Source organism: Zeugodacus cucurbitae, chromosome X, assembly GCF_028554725.1.
Source record: "Zeugodacus cucurbitae isolate PBARC_wt_2022May chromosome X, idZeuCucr1.2, whole genome shotgun sequence".
NCBI classification, from domain to species: Eukaryota; Metazoa; Arthropoda; class Insecta; order Diptera; family Tephritidae; genus Zeugodacus; species Zeugodacus cucurbitae.
The window spans coordinates 24,611,183-24,632,901 of NC_071672.1; the positions used below are offsets into that span (position 1 = coordinate 24,611,183).

The 21,719-nt window shown below is 37.4% G+C and overlaps 2 pseudogenes; both read right to left on the bottom strand.

The window, feature by feature from the left end:
* Positions 1-725: 725 nt before the first annotated feature.
* On the bottom strand, positions 726-2,243 carry LOC128922947 (cytochrome c oxidase subunit 1-like; annotated as a pseudogene).
* Positions 726-4,154, bottom strand: LOC128923023 (NADH-ubiquinone oxidoreductase chain 2-like; annotated as a pseudogene).
* Between the last annotated feature and the right edge of the window lie 17,565 nt (positions 4,155-21,719).

Here is a 21,719-nt window from a genome sequence, read left to right on the forward strand (position 1 = left end):
ACAAGACAAGACAAGACAAGACAAAGCAACACAAGACACGACATGACATGACATGACAAGACAAGACAAAACAACACAACACACGACAGGACAGGACAAGACAAGACAAGACAAGACAAGACAAGACAAGACAAGACCAGACAAGACAAGACAAGGCAAGATAAGGCAAGACAAGACAAGACAAGACAAAACAAGACAAGACAAAACAACACAACACACGACATGACATTACATGAGAAAACAAGACAATACAAGTCAAGACAAAACAAGACAAGACATGACAAGACAAGACAAGACAAGACAAGACAAGACAAGACAAGACAAGACCAGACAAGACAAGACAAGGCAAGATAAGGCAAGACAAGACAAGACAAGACAAAACAAGACAAGACAAAACAACACAACACACGACATGACATGACATGACAAGACAATACAAGACAATATAAGACATGACAATACACAACAAGACAAGACAAAACAACACAACACACGACATGACAAGACAAGACAAAGCAACACAAGACACGACATGACATGACATGACAAGACAAAACAACATGAGTCAAATTCTACATTTATGAAATCTGAATATTCGTAACTTCAGTATCATTGGTGTCCGATAGCCTTTAAAGTTACTGAAGGTTCATTAATTTCATCCAATAAGTAAAGTAGGCGTAGAGAGGGGAAAGCAATAAATAGCAGAACAATTGCTGGAAGAATAGTTCAAATTATTTCAATGGTTTGACCGTGAAGGAGGTTTCGGTTTGTGTAAGTATTGAAGAACAATATAAATATTAAATAACCTACAAGAGTTGTAATTATTACTAAAATTATAAGAGCATGATCATGAAAAAATGTAAGTTGTTCTATAAGAGGAGAGGCACTATCTTGAAGGCCAAGGGCAGCTCATGTTGTCATTAGTTTCTAATAAAAGTAAAATACTTTATATATGGAGCTTAAATCCATTGCACTAATCTGCCATATTAGAAATTAGTTAAAAGAGGTAATTCTGAATAACTATGTTCAGCAGGTGGTGTATTTTGAAGTCATTCAATTGAAGAACTAAGTTGCATTGGGTAAATTACTTGACGTTGAGTAACTAATCTTTCTCAAATAATAAATAAGAAGAAAAGAATTCCTAGTAAAGAAATTGATGAACCAATTGTAGAAACTACATTTCATGTTGTGTAAGCATCTGGGTAGTCGGAGTAACGTCGAGGTATTCCTGCTAATCCTAAGAAGTGTTGAGGGAAGAAAGTTAAGTTTACACCAATAAATATAATAATAAATTGACTTTTTAATCACTTAGGGTTTAAAACTAATCCAGTAAATAATGGATATCAGTGTACAAATCCAGCTATAATAGCAAATACTGCTCCTATTGATAAAACATAATGGAAATGAGCTACTACGTAGTAAGTGTCATGAAGAATAATATCAACAGAAGAGTTGGCTAATACTACTCCAGTTAGTCCCCCAACTGTGAATAAAAATACAAAACCTAAAGCTCATAATATAGCTGGGGAATAATTTAATTGTGTTCCATGAAGAGTGGCTAGTCATCTGAAAATTTTAATTCCAGTAGGAACAGCAATAATTATTGTAGCTGAAGTGAAGTAAGCTCGAGTATCAACATCTATACCTACTGTAAATATATGATGGGCTCATACGATAAATCCAAGTAATCCAATTGCTATTATAGCGTAAATTATACCTAAGGAACCAAATGTTTCCCTTTTACCCGATTCTTGTCTAATAATATGAGAAATTATACCGAATCCTGGTAAAATTAAAATATAAACTTCAGGGTGTCCAAAGAATCAAAACAAATGTTGGTATAAAATAGGGTCTCCACCACCAGCTGGGTCGAAGAAAGAGGTGTTTAAGTTTCGGTCTGTTAAAAGTATAGTAATAGCTCCGGCTAATACAGGTAGAGATAGAAGTAAAAGAAGAGCTGTCAATACTACGGCTCAAACGAATAAAGGTATCCGGTCAAATGTGATTCCTGTTGATCGCATATTAATTACTGTAGTAATGAAATTTACGGCTCCTAAAATTGATGAAATACCAGCTATATGCAGAGAAAAAATAGCTAAATCAACTGAGGCCCCACCATGAGGGATAATTGATGAAAGGGGAGGATAAACAGTTCAACCTGTACCAGCTCCGTTTTCTACTATACTGCTCACTAAAAGTAATGTAAGAGAGGGAGGTAATAATCAAAATCTTATATTATTCATTCGAGGGAATGCTATATCTGGCGCTCCTAGTATTAGGGGTACTAGTCAATTTCCAAATCCTCCAATTATAATAGGTATTACTATGAAAAAAATCATAACAAATGCATGAGCTGTTACGATGACATTATAGATTTGATCATCTCCGATTAAAGCTCCTGGGTGACCCAGTTCTGCCCGGACTAAGATTCTAAGAGATGTTCCTACTATACCTGCTCAAGCTCCGAAAATAAAATATAATGTTCCGATATCTTTATGGTTCGTTGAAAATAGCCATTGTCGCGATTAAATGGCTGAAGTTTAGGCAATAGACTGTAAATCTATTTATAAGAATTTATTCTTTTTAATCAAGGCTTTATAGTCAATAATGACATTAGACTGCAATTCTAAAGGAGTAAAAACTTACTAAGGCTTAAAAGACTATACTTATATTTATAGCTTTGAAGGCTATTAGTTTATTTAACTTAAAGCCTTATTCTATAAATTTACAAGAATAGGTAGACTAGGGAAACTAGTACTAATCTAAATGTAGAGATGAAAGATAAAACAAGTATAGTTTTAAAAGAAAAATTGTTGATGAATATATTTACCGTTCAATTATTTTCGTAGTAGTTTAGTATAAAAGCTGCAAAACATAGTCGTAGATAAAAAAATAATGTAATTAAAGTTATTACAGTTATGATGGTTACTAAAATGTATTGTCTTTTTAGAACTAATATCTGAATAACCAACCATTTAGGTAGAAACCCAATGAATGGGGGTAGTCCACCTAAGGATAGAAGATTAAGAAATAATATAAATTTTAAAATTTTTGATCTAAAAAATGAATCGAATAGTTGATTGATGTGGAATATTTTAAAATTGTTGAATATGAAGGTTAGACTGAAGGATAAAAATGAATAAAATGAAAAATAAATTAATCATATCGATTCACTAGTTTGCATAGCCGCTAATATTCAACCTAGGTGGTTGATAGAGGAGAAGGCTATTAACTTTCGTAAGGAAGTTTGATTTAATCCTCCTAAAGATCCTACAATGGTTGATGTAAAGATTACTAAAAGAATAAAATTGTTTGGCGAAATGTAGGAGATTAATATAAGAGGGGCAATTTTTTGTCAGGTTATTAAAGTTAAAGCGTTTATTCACGATAAGCCTTCTATAACATTTGGAAATCAGAAATGAAAGGGGGCTGCCCCTCTTTTTAATAATAGTGATGATGTAATAATTAAGTCATTATATAAAGAATTTTCTTGTGTGACAGGAAAATTGTTTAAGTATCTCATTATAATAGCAAATAATAATACTGCTGAGGCTAAGGCTTGAGTTAGGAAATACTTAAGAGAGGCTTCTGTAGATATTAAATTATTACTATTTATTAGGGGGATAAAAGATAATAAATTAATTTCTAGACCTATTCAAGCTCCCAATCAAGAATTAGATGATACTGTGATTATTGTACCTGTAATTAAGATAAAGAAGAATATAATTTTAGCTGAATTATTAAAAATTAAAAAGAAAAGGATTAGGACCTTTATAAATGGGGTATGAACCCAGTAGCTTGATTAGCTTATCTTTTTATAATTGATATATTTTGGTGTATGATGCACAAAAGTTTTTGATACTTTTAGAAATAGTTTAATTCTATTAAATATAATGAATGTAATATTATTACATAATTTACCCTATCAAGGTAACCCTTTTCGTCAGGCAATTCATTCAATGAAAACAGCTTATTTCATTTATAATAGGCTGTTTTCATCTAATTTTTTTTTTTTTTTTTTTCTATAGTTAATTTTAATTAAGTTGGATAAAATAATTACATTTAAATTAATTTTATCTAAATAAGTTAAATTAGTAAACTTATTTAAATTGTATTTTTTACTAGTAGTTAACAGTAAATTCCAATATAGACATTTCCGAGAGTTAAAAGTACAACTCATAGATAAATAGATAGATGAATGACATGACAAGACAAGACAAGACAAGACAAAGCAACACAAGACACGACATGACATGACATGACAAGACAAGACAAAACAACACAACACACGACAGGACAGGACAAGACAAGACAAGACAAGACAAGACATGAGACGACAAAACAACAAAAGACAAGACAAAACAACACAACACACGACATGACATTACATGAGAAAACAAGACAATACAAGTCAAGACAAAACAAGACAAGACATGACAAGACAAGACAAGACAAGACAAGACAAGACCAGACAAGACAAGACAAGGCAAGATAAGGCAAGACAAGACAAGACAAGACAAAACAAGACAAGACAAAACAACACAACACACGACATGACATGACATGACAAGACAAGACAAGACAATATAAGACATGACAATACACAACAAGACAAGACAAAACAACACAACACACGACATGACAAGACAAGACAAAGCAACACAAGACACGACATGACATGACATGACAAGACAAGACAAAACAACACAACATACGACAGGACAGGACAAGACAAGACAAGACAAGACAAGACAAGACAAGACATGACAAGACAAGACAAGACAAGACAAGACAAGACAAGACATGACAAGACAAAACAACACAACACACGACATGACATGACATCACAAGACAAGACAAGACAGGACAAGACAAAACAACACAAGACAAGACAAAACAAGACAAGACAAAACAACACAACACACGTCAGGACACGACAAGACAAGACAACACACGACAAGACAGGACAAGACAAGACAAGACAAGACAAGACATGACACGACAAAACAACACAAGACAAGACAAAACAACACAACACACGACATGACATTACCTGAGAAAACAAGACAATACAACACAAAACAACACAAGGCAAGACAAAACACGACAAGACAAAACAACACAACACACATCAGGACAGGACAAAACAACACAAGACAAGACAAAACAAGACAAGACAAAACAACACAACACACGTCAGGACAGGACAAGACAAGACAAGACAACACACGACAGGACAGGACAAGACATGACATGACACGACAAAACAACACCAGACAAGACAAAACAACACAACACACGACATGACATTACATGAGATAACAAGACAATACAAGACAGGACAAGACAAAACAAGACAAGACAAGACAGGACAAGACAAAACAAGACAAGACAAAACAACACAACACACGTCAGGACAGGACAAAACAACACAGGACAAGACAAAACAAGACAAGACAAAACAACACAACACACGACAGGAGAGGACAAGACAAGACAAAACAAGACATGACACGACAAAACAACACAAGACAAGACAAAACAACAGAACACACGACATGACATTACATGAGAAAACAAGACAATACAAGACAAGACAAAACAAGACAAGACAAGACAACACAAGACAAGACAAGACAAAACAAGACAAGACAAGACAAGACAAGATAAGACATGACAAGACAAAATAAGACAAGACAAAACAACACAACACACGATATCACATGACATGACATGACAAGACAAGACAAGACAAGACAAGACAAAACAACACAACACACGACATGACAAGACATGACAAGACAAGACAAGACAAGACAATATAAGACATGACAATACACAACAAGACAAGACAAAACAACACAACACACGACATGACAAGACAAGACAAGACAAGACAAAGCAACGCAAGACACGACATGACATGACATGACAATACACAACAAGACAAGACAAAACAACACAACACACGACATGACAAGACAAGACAAAGCAACACAAGACACGACATGACATGACATGACAAGACAAGACAAAACAACAGAACACACGACAGTACAGGACAAGACAAGACAAGACATGACACGACAAAGCAACACAAGACAAGACAAAACAACACAACACACGACAGGACATTACATGAGAAAACAAGACAATACAAGACAAGACAAAACAAGACAAGACAAGACAAGACAAGACAAGACAAGACAAGACATGACAAGACAAGACAAGACAAGACAAAACAACACAGCACACGACATGACATGACATGACAAGACAAGACAAGACAAGACAAGACAATATAAGACATGACAATACACAACAAGACAAGACAAAACAACACAACACACGACATGACAAGACAAGACAAAGCCACACAAGACACGACATGACATGACATGACAAGACAAGACAAACCAACACAACACACGACAGGACAGGACAAGACAAGACAAGACATGACACGACAAAACAACACAAGACAAGACAAGACATGACAATACACAACAAGACAAGACAAAACAACACAACACACGACATGACAAGACAAGACAAAGCAACACAAGACACGACATGACATGACATGACAAGACAAGACAAACCAACACAACACACGACAGGACAGAACCAGACAAGACAAGACATGACAAGACAAGACAAGACAATATAAGACATGACAATACACAACAAGACAAGACAAAACAACACAACACACGACATGACAAGACAAGACAAAGCAACACAAGACACGACATGACAAGACAAGACAAGACAAGACAAAACAACACAGCACACGACATGACATGACATGAGAAAACAAGACAATACAAGACAAGACAAAACAAGACAAGACAAGACATGACAAGACAAGACAAGACAAGACAACACAAGACAAGACAAGACAAGACAAAACAAGACAAGACAAGACAAGACAAGACAAGACAAGACAAGACAAGACAAGACAAGACAAGACAAGACAAGACAAGACAAGACAAGACAAGACAAGACAAAACAAGACAAAACAAACAAGACAAGACATGACAAGACAAGACAAGACAAGACAACACAAGACAAGACAAGACAAGACAAGACAAGACAAGACAAGACAAGACAAGACAAGACAAGACAAAACAACACAACACACGACATGACAAGACAAGACAAAGCAACACAAGACACGACATGACAAGACAAGACAAGACAAGACAAAACAACACAGCACACGACATGACATGACATGAGAAAACAAGACAATACAAGACAAGACAAAACAAGACAAGACAAGACATGACAAGACAAGACAAGACAAGACAAGACAAGACAACACAAGACAAGACAAGACAAGACAAAACAAGACAAGACAAGACAAGACAAGACAAGACAAGACAAGACAAGACAAGACAAAACAAGACAAAACAAACAAGACAAGACATGACAAGACAAGACAAGACAAGACAACACAAGACAAGACAAGACAAGACAAAACAAGACAAGACAAGACAAGACAAGACAAGACAAAACAACACAACACACGGCATGACATCACAAGACAAGACAAGACAAGACAATATAAGACATGACAATACACAACAAGACAAGACAAAACAACACAACACACGACATGACAAGACAAGACAAAGCAACACAAGACACGACATGACATGACATGACAAGACAAGACAAAACAACACAACACACGACAGGACAGGACAAGACAAGACATGATACGACAAGACAAGACAAGACAATACAAGACAAAACAAGACAAGACAAGACAAGACAAAACAAGACAATACAAGACAAGACATGACAAGACAAAACAAGACTAAACAACACAACACACGACATGACATGACATGACAATATAAGACATGACAAGACAAAACAACACAACACACGACATGACATTACATGACAAAACAAGACAAGACAAGACAAGACAACATAAAATAAGACAAGACAAGACAAGACAAGAAGAGACAAGACAAGACAAGACAAGACAACATAAAACAAGACAAGACAAGACAACATAAAACAAGACAAGACAAGACAAGACAAGAAGAGACAAGACAAGACAAGACAAGACAAGACAAGACAAGACAAGACAAGACAAGACAAGACAAGACAAGACAAGACAAGACAAGACAAGACAAGACATGACAAGACAAAACAAAACAAGACAAGACAAGACAAGACAAGACAAGACAAGACAAAACAAGACAAGACAAAACAACACAACACACGACATGACATGACATGACAAAACAAGACAAGACAAGACAAGACAAGACAAGACTAGACAAGACAAAGCAACACAAGACACGACAAAACAACACAACACACGACAAGACATGACAAGACAAGACAAGACAAGAAAGACAAGACAAGACAAGACAAGACAAGACAAGACAAGACAAGACAAGACAAGACAAGACAAGACAAGACAAGACAAGACAAGACAAGACAAGACAAGATAAGACATGACAAGACAAAACAACACAACACACGGCATGACATCACAAGACAAGACAAGACAAGACAATATAAGACATGACAATACACAACAAGACAAGACAAAACAACATAACACACGACATGACAAGACAAGACAAAGCAACACAAGACACGACATGACATGACATGACAAGACAAGACAAAACAACACAACACACGACAGGACAGGACAAGACAAGACATGATACGACAAGACAAGACAAGACAAGACAAGACAAGACAAGACAAGACAAAGCAACACAAGACAAGACAAGACAAGACAAGACAAGACAAGACAAGACAAGACAAAACAAGACAAGACAAGACAAGACAAAACAAGACAAGACAAGACAAGACATGACAAGACAAAACAAGACTAAACAACACAACACACGACATGACATGACATGACAATATAAGACATGACAAGACAAAACAACACAACACACGACATGACATTACATGACAAAACAAGACAAGACAAGACAAGACAAGACAACATAAAACAAGACAAGACAAGAAGAGACAAGACAAGACAAGACAAGACAAAACAACACAACACACGACATGACATTACATGACAAAACAAGACAAGACAAGACAAGACAAGACAAGACAACATAAAACAAGACAAGACAAGACAAGACAAGAAGAGACAAGACAAGACAAGACAAGACAAGACAAGACAAGACAAGACATGACAAGACAAAACAAGACAAGACAAGACAAGACATGACAAGACAAAACAAGACAAGACAAAACAACACAACACACGACATGACATGACATGACATGACAAGACAAGACAAGACACGACAATACACAACAAGACAAGACAAAACAATACAACACACGACATGGCAAGACAGGACAAGACAAGACAAAGCAACACAAGACACGACATGACATGACAAGACAAGACAAAACAACACAACACACGACAGGACAGGACAAGACAAGACAAGACAAGACAAGACATGACACGACAAAACAACACAAGACAAGACAAAACAACACAACACACGACATGACATTACATGAGAAAACAAGACAAAACAACACAACACACGACAGGACAGGACAAGACAAGACAAGACAAGACAAGACATGAGACGACAAAACAACAAAAGACAAGACAAAACAACACAACACACGACATGACATTACATGAGAAAACAAGACAATACAAGTCAAGACAAAACAAGACAAGACATGACAAGACAAGACAAGACACGACAAGACAAGACAAGACCAGACAAGACAAGACAAGGCAAGATAAGGCAAGACAAGACAAGACAAGACAAAACAAGACAAGACAAAACAACACAACACACGACATGACATGACATGACAAGACAAGACAAGACAATATAAGACATGACAATACACAACAAGACAAGACAAAACAACACAACACACGACATGACAAGACAAGACAAAGCAACACAAGACACGACATGACATGACATGACAAGACAAGACAAAACAACACAACATACGACAGGACAGGACAAGACAAGACAAGACAAGACATGACAAGACAAGACAAGACAAGACAAGACAAGACAAGACATGACAAGACAAAACAACACAACACACGACATGACATGACATCACAAGACAAGACAAGACAGGACAAGACAAAACAACACAAGACAAGACAAAACAACACAACACACGTCAGGACACGACAAGACAAGACAACACACGACAAGACAGGACAAGACAAGACAAGACAAGACAAGACATGACACGATAAAACAACACAAGACAAGACAAAACAACACAACACACGACATGACATTACCTGAGAAAACAAGACAATACAACACAAAACAACACAAGACAAGACAAAACACGACAAGACAAAACAACACAACACACATCAGGACAGGACAAAACAACACAAGACAAGACAAAACAACACAACACACGTCAGGACAGGACAAGACAAGACAAGACAACACACGACAGGACAGGACAAGACATGACATGACACGACAAAACAACACCAGACAAGACAAAACAACACAACACACGACATGACATTACATGAGATAACAAGACAATACAAGACAGGACAAGACAAAACAAGACAAGACAAAACAACACAACACACGTCAGGACAGGACAAAACAACACAGGACAAGACAAAACAAGACAAGACAAAACAACACAACACACGACAGGAGAGGACAAGACAAGACAAGACAAGACATGACACGACAAAACAACACAAGACAAGACAAAACAACAGAACACACGACATGACATTACATGAGAAAACAAGACAATACAAGACAAGACAAAACAAGACAAGACAAGACAACACAAGACAAGACAAGACAAAACAAGACAAGACAAGACAAGACAAGATAAGACATGACAAGACAAAATAAGACAAGACAAAACAACACAACACACGATATCACATGACATGACATGACAAGACAAGACAAGACAAGACAAGACAAGACAAGACAAAACAACACAACACACGACATGACAAGACATGACAAGACAAGACAAGACAAGACAATATAAGACATGACAATACACAACAAGACAAGACAAAACAACACAACACACGACATGACAAGACAAGACAAGGCAAGACAAAGCAACGCAAGACACGACATGACATGACATGACAATACACAACAAGACAAGACAAAACAACACAACACACGACATGACATTACCTGAGAAAACAAGACAATACAACACAAAACAACACAAGACAAGACAAAACACGACAAGACAAAACAAGACAAGACAAAACAACACAACACACATCAGGACAGGACAAAACAACACAAGACAAGACAAGACAAGACAAGACAAAACAAGACAAGACAAGACAAGACATGACAAGACAAAACAAGACTAAACAACACAACACACGACATGACATGACATGACAATATAAGACATGACATGACAAAACAACACAACACACGACATGACATTACATGACAAAACAAGACAAGACAACACAAGACAACATAAAACAAGACAAGACAAGACAAGACAAGAAGAGACAAGACAAGACAAGACAAGACAAAACAACACAACACACGACATGACATTACATGACAAAACAAGACAAGACAAGACAAGACAAGACAAGACAACATAAAACAAGACAAGACAAGACAAGACAAGAAGAGACAAGACAAGACAAGACAAGACAAGACAAGACAAGACATGACAAGACAAAACAAGACAAGACAAGACAAGACATGACAAGACAAAACAAGACAAGACAAAACAACACAACACACGACATGACATGACATGACAAGACAAGACAAGACATGACAATACACAACAAGACGAGACAAAACAATACAACACACGACATGGCAAGACAGGACAAGACAAGACAAAGCAACACAAGACACGACATGACATGACAAGACAAGACAAAACAACACAACACACGACAGGACAGGACAAGACAAGACAAGACAAGACAAGACATGACACGACAAAACAACACAAGACAAGACAAAACAACACAACACACGACATGACATTACATGAGAAAACAAGACAATACAAGACAAGACAAAACAAGACAAGACAAGACATGACAAGACAAGACAAGAAAGACAAGACAAGACAAGACAAGACAAGACAAGACAAGACAAGACAAAACAAGACAAGACAAGACAAGACAAGACAAGACAAGACAAGACAAGACAAGACAAGACAAGACAAGACAAGACAAGACAAGACAAGACAAGACAAGACAAGACAAGACAAGACAAGACAAGACAAGACAAGACAAGACAAGACAAGACAAGACAAGACAAGACAAGACAAGACAAGACAAGACAAGACAAGACAAGACAAGACAAGACAAGACAAGACAAGACAAAACAAGACAAGACAACACAACACACGACATGACATGACATGACAATATAAGACATGACAAGACAAAACAACACAACACACGACATGACATTACATGACAAAACAAGACAAGACAACACAAGACAACATAAAACAAGACAAGACAAGACAAGACAAGACAAGACAAGACAAGACAACATAAAACAAGACAAGACAAGACAACATAAAACAAGACAAGACAAGACAAGACAAGAAGAGACAAGACAAGACAAGACAAGACAAGACAAGACAAGACATGACAAGACAAAACAAGACAAGACAAGACAAGACATGACAAGACAAAATAAGACAAGACAAAACAACACAACACACGACATGACATGACATGACAAGACAAGACAAGACATGACAATACACAACAAGACGAGACAAAACAATACAACACACGACATGGCAAGACAGGACAAGACAAGACAAAGCAACACAAGACACGACATGACATGACAAGACAAGACAAAACAACACAACACACGACAGGACAGGACAAGACAAGACAAGACAAGACAAGACATGACACGACAAAACAACACAAGACAAGACAAAACAACACAACACACGACATGACATTACATGAGAAAACAAGACAATACAAGACAAGACAAAACAAGACAAGACAAGACATGACAAGACAAGACAAGAAAGACAAGACAAGACAAGACAAGACAAGACAAGACAAGACAAGACAAGACAAGACAAAACAAGACAAGACAAGACAAGACAAGACAAGACAAGACAAGACAAGACAAGACAAGACAAGACAAGACAAGACAAGACAAGACAAGACAAGACAAGACAAGACAAGACAAGACAAGACAAGACAAGACAAGACAAGACAAGACAAGACAAGACAAGACAAGACAAGACAAGACATGACAAGACAAAACAAGACTAAACAACACAACACACGACATGACATGACATGACAATATAAGACATGACAAGACAAAACAACACAACACACGACATGACATTACATGACAAAACAAGACAAGACAAGACAAGACAAGACAAGACAACATAAAACAAGACAAGACAAGACAAGACAAGAAGAGACAAGACAAGACAAGACAAGACAAGACAAGACAAGACAAGACAAGACAAGACAAGACATGACAAGACAAAACAACACAACACACATGACATTACATGACAAAACAAGACAAGACAAGACAAGACAAGACAACATAAAACAAGACAAGACAAGACAAGACAAGAAGAGACAAGACAAGACAAGATAAGACAAGACAAGACAAGACAAGACAAGACAAGACAAGACAAGACAAGACAAGACAAGACAAGACAAGACAAGACAAGACAAGACAAGACAAGACAAGACAAGACATGACAAGACAAAACAAGACAAGACAAGACAAGACATGACAAGACAAAACAAGACAAGACAAAACAACACAACACACGACATGACATGACATGACAAGACAAGACAAGACATGACAATACACAACAAGACAAGACAAAACAATACAACACACGACATGACAAGACAGGACAAGACAAGACAAAGCAACACAAGACACGACATGACATGACAAGACAAGACAAAACAACACAACACACGACAGGACAGGACAAGACAAGACAAGACAAGACAAGACATGACACGACAAAACAACACAAGACAAGACAAGACAAGACAAAACAACACAACACACGACATGACATTACATGAGAAAACAAGACAATACAAGACAAGACAAGACAAGACAAGACAAGACAAGACAAGACAAGACAAGACAAGACAAGACAAGACAAGACAAGACAAGACAAGACAAGACAAGACAAGACAAGACAAGACATGACAAGACAAAACAAGACAAGACCAGACAAGACATGACAAGACAAAACAAGACAAGACAAAACAACACAACACACGACATGACAAGACAAGACAAGACAAGACAACACAACACACGACAGGATAGGAAAGACAAGACAAGACATGACACGACAAAACAACACAAGACAAGACAAAACAACACAACACACGACATGAGAAAACAAGACAATACAAGACAAGACAAAACAAGACAAGACAAGACATGACAAGACAAGACAAGACAAGACAAGACAAGACAACACAAGACAAGACCAGACAAGACAAGACAAGGCAATATAAGGCAAGACAAGACAAGACAAGACAAGACAAGACAAGACAAAACAACACAACACAACACATGACATGACATGACAAGACAAGACAGGACAAGACAAAACAAGACAAGACAAAACAACACAACACACGTCATGACATCACAAGACAAGACAATATAAGACATGACAAGACAATACAACACAACACACGACATGACAAGACAAGACAAAACAACACAACACACGACATGACATTACATGACAAAACAAGACAAGACAAGACAACATAAAACAAGACAAGACAAGACAAGACAACACAAGACAAGACAAGACAAGACAAGACAAGACAAGACAAGACAAGACAAGACAAGACAAGACAAGACAAGACAAGACAATACAAGACAAGACAAGACAAGACAAGACAAGACAAGACAAGACAAGACAAGACAAGACAAGACAAGACAAATAAGACAAAACAACACAACACAACACATGACATGACATGACAAGACAAGACAGGACAAGACAAAACAAGACAAGACAAAACAACACAACACACGACATGACATCACAAGACAAGTCAAGACAATATAAGACATGACAAGACAAAACAACACAACACACGACATGACATGACAAGACAAGGAGAAGACAAGGCAAGACAAAACAACACAACACACGACATGACATTACATGACAAAACAAGACAAGACAAGACAACATAAAACAAGACAAGACAAGACAAGACAACACAAGACAAGACAAGACAAGACAAAACAAGACAAGACAAGACAAGACAAGACAAGACAAGACAAGACAAGACAAGACAAGACAAGACAAGACAAGACAAGACAAGACAAGACATGGCAAGACTAAACAAGACTAAACAACACAACACACGACATGACATGACATGACAAGACAAGACAAGACAAGACAAAACAACACAACACACGACATGACAAGACAAGACAAAGCAACACAAGACACGACATGACATGACATGACAAGACAAGACAAAACAACACAACACACGACATGACATTACATGACAAAACAAGACAAGACAAGACAAGACAAGACAAGACAAGACAACATAAAACAAGACAAGACAAGACAAGACAAGAAGAGACAAGACAAGACAAGACAAGACAAGACAAGACAAGACAAGACAAGACAAGACAAGACAAGACAAGACAAGACAAGACATGACAAGACAAGACAAGACAAGACAGGACAGGACAGGACAAGACAAGACAAGACAAGACAAGACGAGACAAGACAAGACAAGACAAGACAAGACAAGACAAGACATGACAAGACAAAACAACACAACACACGACATGACATCACAAGACAAGACAAGACAAGACAAGACAAGACAAGACAAGACAATATAAGACATGACAAGACAAAACAACACAACACACGACATGACATGACATGACAAAACAAGACAAGACAAGACAAGACAAGACAAGACAAGACAAGACAAGACAAGACAAGACAAGACAAGACATGACAAGACAAAACAAGACAAGACCAGACAAGACATGACAAGACAAAACAAGACAAGACAAGACAAGACATGACAAGACAAAACAAGACAAGACAAGACAAGACATGACATGACATGACATGACAAGATAAAACAAGACAAGACAAAACAACACAACACACGACATGACATGACATGACAATACACAACAAGACAAGACAAAACAACACAAAACACGACATGACAAGACAAGACAAGACAACACAACACACGACAGGATAGGACAAGACAAGACAAGACATGACACGACAAAACAACACAAGACAAGACAAAACAACACAACACACGACATGAGAAAACAAGACAATACAAGACAAGACAAAACAAGACAAGACAAGACATGACAAGACAAGACAAGACAAGACAAGACAACACAAGACAAGACCAGACAAGACAAGACAAGGCAATATAAGGCAAGACAAGACAAGACAAGACAAGACAAGACAAGACAAGACAAAACAACACAACACAACACATGACATGACATGACAAGACAAGACAGGACAAGACAAAACAAGACAAGACAAAACAACACAACACACGACATGACATCACAAGACAAGACAATATAAGACATGACAAGACAAAACAACACAACACACGACATGACAAGACAAGACAAGACAAGACAAGACAAGACAAGACAAGACAAGACAAGACAAGACAAGACAAGACAAGACAAGACAAGACAAGACAAGACATGACAAGACAAAACAAGACAAGACAAGACAAGACATGACAAGACAAAACAAGACAAGACAAGACAAGACATGACATGACATGACATGACAAGATAAAACAAGACAAGACAAAACAACACAACACACGACAAGACAAGACAAGACAATATAAGACATGACAATACACAACAAGACAAGACAAGACAAGACAAGACAAGACATGACAAGACAAGACAAGACAAGAAAAGACAAGACAAGACAAGACAAGACAAGACAAGACAAGACAAGACAAGACAAGACAAGACAAGACAAGACAAGACATGACAATACACAACAAGACAAGACAAAACAACACAACACACGACATGACAAGACAAGACAAGACAAGACAAGACAAAGCAACACAAGACACGACATGACATGACATGACAAGACAAGACAAAACAACACAACACACGACATGAGAAAACAAGACAATACAAGACAAGACAAAACAAGACAAGACAAGACAAGACATGACAAGACAAGACAAGACAAGACATGACAAGACAAGACAAGACAAGACAACACAAGACAAGACAAAACAAGACAAGACAAGGCAATATAAGGCAAGACAAGACAAGACAAGACAAGACAAGACAAGACAAGACAAGACAAGACAAATAAGACAAAACAACATAACACAACACATGACATGACATGACATGACAAGACAGGACAAGACAAAACAAGACAAGACAAAACAACACAACACACGACATGACATGACAAGACAAGTCAAGACAATATAAGACATGACAAGACAAAACAACACAACACACGACATGACATGACAAGACAAGGAGAAGACAAGACAAGACAAAACAACACAACACACGACATGACATTACATGACAAAACAAGACAAGACAAGACAACATAAAACAAGACAAGACAAGACAAGACAAAATAAGACAAGACAAAACAACACAACACACGTATGACATGACATGACATGACAAGACAAGACATGACAAGACAAGACATGACAAGACAAGACATGACAAGACAAGACAAGACAAGACAAGACAAGACAAGACAAGACAAGACAGGACAAGACAAGACATGACACGACAAAACAACACAAGACAAGACAAAACAACACAACACACGACATGACATTACATGAGAAAACAAGACAATTCAAGACAAGACAAGACAAGACAAGACAAGACAAGACAAAACAACACAACACACGACATGACATGACATGACAAGACAAAACAACACAACACACGTCAGGACAAGACATGACAAGACAAGACATGATACGACAAAACAACACAAGACAAAACAACACAACACACGACATGACATTACATGAGAAAACAAGACAATACAACACAAGAGAAAACAAGACAAGACAAGACAAGACAAGACAAGACAAGACAAGACAAGACAAGACAAGACAAGACCAAACAAGACAAGACAAGACAAGACAAGACAAGACCAAACAAGACAAGACCAAACAAGACAAGACAAGACAAAACAACACAACACATGACATGACATGACATGACATGACAAGACAAGACAAGACAAGACAAGACATGACAAGACAAAACAAGACAAGACAAAACAACACAACACACGACATGACATGACATGACATGACAAGACAAGACAAGACAATACAAGACAAGACAAAACAAGACAAGACAAGACATGACAAGACAAGACAAGACAAGACAAGACAAGACAAGATAAGACAAGACAAGACAAGACAAGACCAGACAAGACAAGACAAGGCAAGACAAAACAACACAACACAACACATGACATCACAAGACATGACAAGACAAGACATGACAAGACAAAACAACACAACACAACACATGACATCACAAGACAAGACAAGACAAGACAAGACAAGACAATATAAGACATGACAAGACAAAGCAACACAACACACGACATGACAAGACAAGACAAGGAGAAGACAAGACAAGACAAAACAACACAACACACGACATGACATTACATGACAAAACAAGACAACATAAAACATGACAAGACAAGACAAGACCAAACAAGACAAGACCAAACAAGACAAGACAAAACAACACAACACATGACATGACATGACATGACATGACAAGACAAGACAAGACAAGACAAGACAAGACAATACAAGACAAGACAACACAACGCACGACATGACAAGACAAGACAAGACATGACATGACAAGACAAAACAAGACAAGACAAAACAAAACAACGCACGACATGACATGACATGACAAGACAAGACAAGACACGACAAGATAAGACAAGGCAAGACAAGACAAGACAAGACAGGACAAGACAAGACAAGACAACACAAGACAAAACAACACAACACACGGCAGGACAAGACAAGACACGGCAAGACAAGACAAGACAAGACAAGACAAGACAAGACAAGACAAGACAAGACAAGACAAGACAAGACAAGACAAGACAATACAAGACAAGACAAAACAACACAACACATGACATGACATGACATGACAGGACAAGACAAGACAATATAAGACATGACAATACAAGACAAGACAAGACAAGACAAGATAAGACATGACAAGACAAAATAAGACAAGACAAAACAACACAACACACGTATGACATTACATGACAAAACAAGACAACATAAAACATGACAAGACAAGACAAGACAAAACAACACAACACAACACATGACATGACATGACATGACATGACATGACAAGACAAGACAATACAAGACAAGACAAGACAAGACAAGACAAGACAAGACAAGACAAGACAAGACAAGACAAGACAAGACAAGACAAGACAAGACAAGACAAGACAAGACTAGACAAGACAAGACATGACAAGACAAAACAAGACTAAACAACACCACACACGACATGACATGACATTACATGACAAGACAAGACAAGACAAGGCAAAACAACACAACACACGACATGACATTACATGACAAGACAAGACAAGGCAAGACAAGACAAGACAAGACAAGACAAGACAAGACAAGACAAGACAAGACAAGCTAGACAAGACAAGACATGACAAGACAAGACAAGACAAGACAAGACAAGCCAAAACAAGACAAGACAAGACAAGACAAGACATGACATGACAAGACATGACAAGACAAGACAAGACAAGGCAAGACAAGACAAGACTAGACAAGACTAGACAAGACAAGACAAGACAAGACAAGACAAGACAAGGCAAGACAAGACAAGACTAGACAAGACTAGTCAAGACAAGACAAGACAAGACAAGACAAGACAAGACAAGACAAGACAAGACAAGACAAGACAAGACAAGACAAGACAAGACAAGACAAGACAAGACAAGACAAGACAAGACAAGACAAGAAAAGACAAGACAAGACAAGACTAGACAAGACAAGACATGACAAGACAAGACAAGCTAGACAAGACAAGACATGACAAGACAAAACAACACAACACACGTCAGGACAAGACATGACAAGACAAGACATGATACGACAAAACAACACAAGACAAAACAACACATCACACGACATGACATTACATGAGAAAACAAGACAATACAACACAAGAGAAAACAAGACAAGACAAGACAAGACAAGACAAGACAAGACAAGACAAGACAAGACAAGACAAGACAAGACAAGACAAGACAAGACAAGACAAGACCAAACAAGACAAGACAAGACAAGACAAGACAAGACCAAACAAGACAAGACCAAACAAGACAAGACAAGACAAAACAACACAACACATGACATGACATGACATGACATGACAAGACAAGACAAGACAAGACAAGACATGACAAGACAAAACAAGACAAGACAAAACAACACAACACACGACATGACATGACATGACATGACAAGACAAGACAAGACAATACAAGACAAGACAAAACAAGACAAGACATGACAAGACAAGACAAGACAAGACAAGACAAGACAAGACAAGACAAGACAAGACAAGACCAGACAAGACAAGACAAGGCAAGATAAGGCAAGACAAGACAAGACAAGACAAGACAAAACAACACAACACAACACATGACATCACAAGACATGACAAGACAAGACAAGACAATATAAGACATGACAAGACAAAACAACACAACACAACACATGACATCACAAGACAAGACAAGACAAGACAAGACAAGACAATATAAGACATGACAAGACAAAGCAACACAACACACGACATGACAAGACAAGACAAGGAGAAGACAAGACAAGACAAAACAACACAACACACGACATGACATTACATGACAAAACAAGACAACATAAAACATGACAAGACAAGACAAGACCAAACAAGACAAGACCAAACAAGACAAGACAAGACAAAACAACACAACACATGACATGACATGACATGACATGACAAGACAAGACAAAACAAAACAACGCACGACATGACATGACATGACAAGACAAGACAAGACAAGACAAGATAAGACAAGGCAAGACAAGACAAGACAAGACAGGACAAGACAAGACAAGACAACACAAGACAAAACAACACAACACACGGCAGGACAAGACAAGACACGGCAAGACAAGACAAGACAAGACAAGACAAGACAAGACAAGACAAGACAAGACAAGACAAGACAAGACAAGACAAGACAAGACAAGACAAGACAAGACAAGACAAGACAAGACAAGACAATACAAGACAAGACAAGACAAGACCAAACAAGACAAGACAAAACAACACAACACATGACATGACATGACATGACAGGACAAGACAAGACAATATAAGACATGACAATACAAGACAAGACAAGACAAGATGAGACATGACAAGACAAAATAAGACAAGACAAAACAACACAACACACGTATGACATTACATGACAAAACAAGACAACATAAAACATGACAAGACAAGACAAGACCAAACAAGACAAGACAAGACAAA